Source organism: Rhincodon typus, chromosome 34, assembly GCF_021869965.1.
Source record: "Rhincodon typus isolate 14 chromosome 34, sRhiTyp1.1, whole genome shotgun sequence".
NCBI lineage: Eukaryota > Metazoa > Chordata > Chondrichthyes > Orectolobiformes > Rhincodontidae > Rhincodon > Rhincodon typus.
In genome coordinates, this window is record NC_063365.1 from 4,692,335 (window position 1) to 4,694,761 (window position 2,427).

Genomic DNA, 2,427 nt, shown 5'->3' on the forward strand with positions numbered 1-2,427 from the left:
CAAACCAGGCCAAGATGGCAGATTTCTTTCCTTAAAAGGGCATTAGCAAAACAGATGGATTTTTTTACAACAATCATGGCTGGTTACACAGTCACTTTGCTAGGATTGTTCTGAAGAACAATTTCTGAACATTTTCTGAAGAAGGGTCTAGGCCCAAAACATCAGCCTTCCTGCTCCTCTGATGCTGCTCGGCCTGCTGTATTAATCCAGCTCTACACCTTGTTATCTAGGATTGTATCCAGGTTTTTATTTCAAAAGGTTGAATTCAATTCCCACAACCTGCCATGGTGGAAATTCAACCCTTGCCCTTAGGACACTACTAGTCTAGTGACATATCCACTATGCCACTGCCTCCCCTCCTCCTTTCGTGCTGGCCTAGGACTCTGATGATTAGCCTCCACCAACCATAAGTAGCTTCCTTTCTGCTCAGTATTACTCCAACCAGTGGAGAGATTTCACCTGATTCTCATTGACTCCAATTTTGCTTAGGTTCTTAATGCCACACTTGGTCCATATGCTGCCTCGATTTCAAGAGCCGTCACTCTCAAATAACATCTGGAGTTGGGTTCTTTTGTCAATGTTTGGACAAAGACTAAAAGGAGGTTGGAAACTGGGCAGCCCTGTGGAGCCCAAACTAACCATCAGTAAACAGGTTGATCCTTTGCAAGTGTCATTTGATAGTCATGTTGTTGACTCCTTCCATCAGTTTACTGATGAGAAAGACCAGACTGATGGGGCAGTAATCGGCCAGGTCAGATTTGTGCTGCTTTTTGCGCTTAGAATATACCTGAGCAACTTTCCTCATTGTCCGTCGCTGTCCGTGCCTATGTTGGAACAGCTTGGCTTAGGGACGTGGCATATTGTGGAACAGAAGTCTTTGGTACCACAGCAGGGATTTTGTCAGGACCATAGCCTTTGCAGTGCCCAGTGCTTTCAGCCATTTCTTCGTATCACGTGGAGTCAGTCGAAATGTCTAAAGACTGGCATCTGTGATAGTAGAGACCTTAGCACAAGGCTCAGATAGATCATCCACTTGGACACTTCTGTCTGACGATTGCTGTGACTGCTTCAGCCTTACATTTTATGTGGATGTGCTGGACTCTTCCATCATTGAGGAAGGGGATATTTGTGGAGTCTGCTCCTCCATGGAGTTGTTTAATTGTCCACCACCATTCACAACTGGATGTGGCAGAACTGCAGAGCTTAGATCTAATCCATTGGTGGTGGGATTGTTTCGCCATGTCGATTGCATGCTATTTCTTGGCACACAAGTAGTCTTGTGTTGTAGCTTCACCAGGCTGACAGCTCATTTTCAGGCACATCTGGTGCTCCTCCTGCCCTCCTGCACTCTTCATTGAACCAGGGTAGATCTTCCACCTTAATGAGAATGGGGGAACATTTATCCCTGAGGTCACACATCGTCAGTGAGTACAATTCTTCTGGTGACGATGAGCTAAGGCCATTCCCTGGAAGCCTAATTTCACTCTGCTAGGTATGTTCTCAATCTATCCCAGTCAGCATGGCAGTTGTTATAAGGGTAAAATGGCAGCGACTGTCCTCAGCGTGAAGATGGGACTGTGATGGTTACTCCTACCACTGATATCATCTGTGATACATGGATTAGCGAAAGGAAGATCAAGTAGATATTTTCCAATTTGTTATATTGCTGTTTGTGTACAAAATTCATTGCTGCATTGTAGTGATTGGAATGAGGTTGAGTAGGTGAATCTCATTGAATATGAGATGCCCAAATAGGGCTGTTAACCTGGGCCAATCAGACAGTCCTGGCTGACAGCTATAGACAGGAGTCTGAGGAATATTCCTCACTCTAGGGACTGGCTCTGAGCTGGTTGGTCAGAGCCCATGTACTGTGCACGGATAAATAAAGGGTGACTTGGAGATGGGATACCAACCTCCGTGGAGTTATTCCTGGCATTATTTACATTATGATGCCCAAAGGGCTGAGTGGCCAACTTTTGCTCCAAAAAGTCCTAAGTCCTACTTTGAGGCTTCTTGATTTGATGAAAGGTGGTATGTAAATGCAAAACTTTCCATTCTTCCTGAAACTTTCTTTCCAATACTTGTAGAATTTGATGTTGCACTTCAAAACTATAAAGTCCTTTCCCTGTACTTGTCTCTGCTGTCATCCTCTTTTGTCCTCCCCACCCATTCCCGTTAATAAGAAAAAGTTGTTTCTAAGGATATATTTCAAAATGAGCTATTTGTGTGACTGTGTAGTCATTCAGAACTGGAAATGTCAACCTTGAGAAAGCAGATCAACTGAGAGATCTTGCTGGCTTTTCTAAATGCGTTTCCCTGCACGAAACAATCAGATCGATCAGGAGGCACTTCAGTTTGTTTAATGATTCACCAAATATAATTTCTGCTTGTCCTCTCCCCCTTCACTGTTTGCAATATAAACCCACA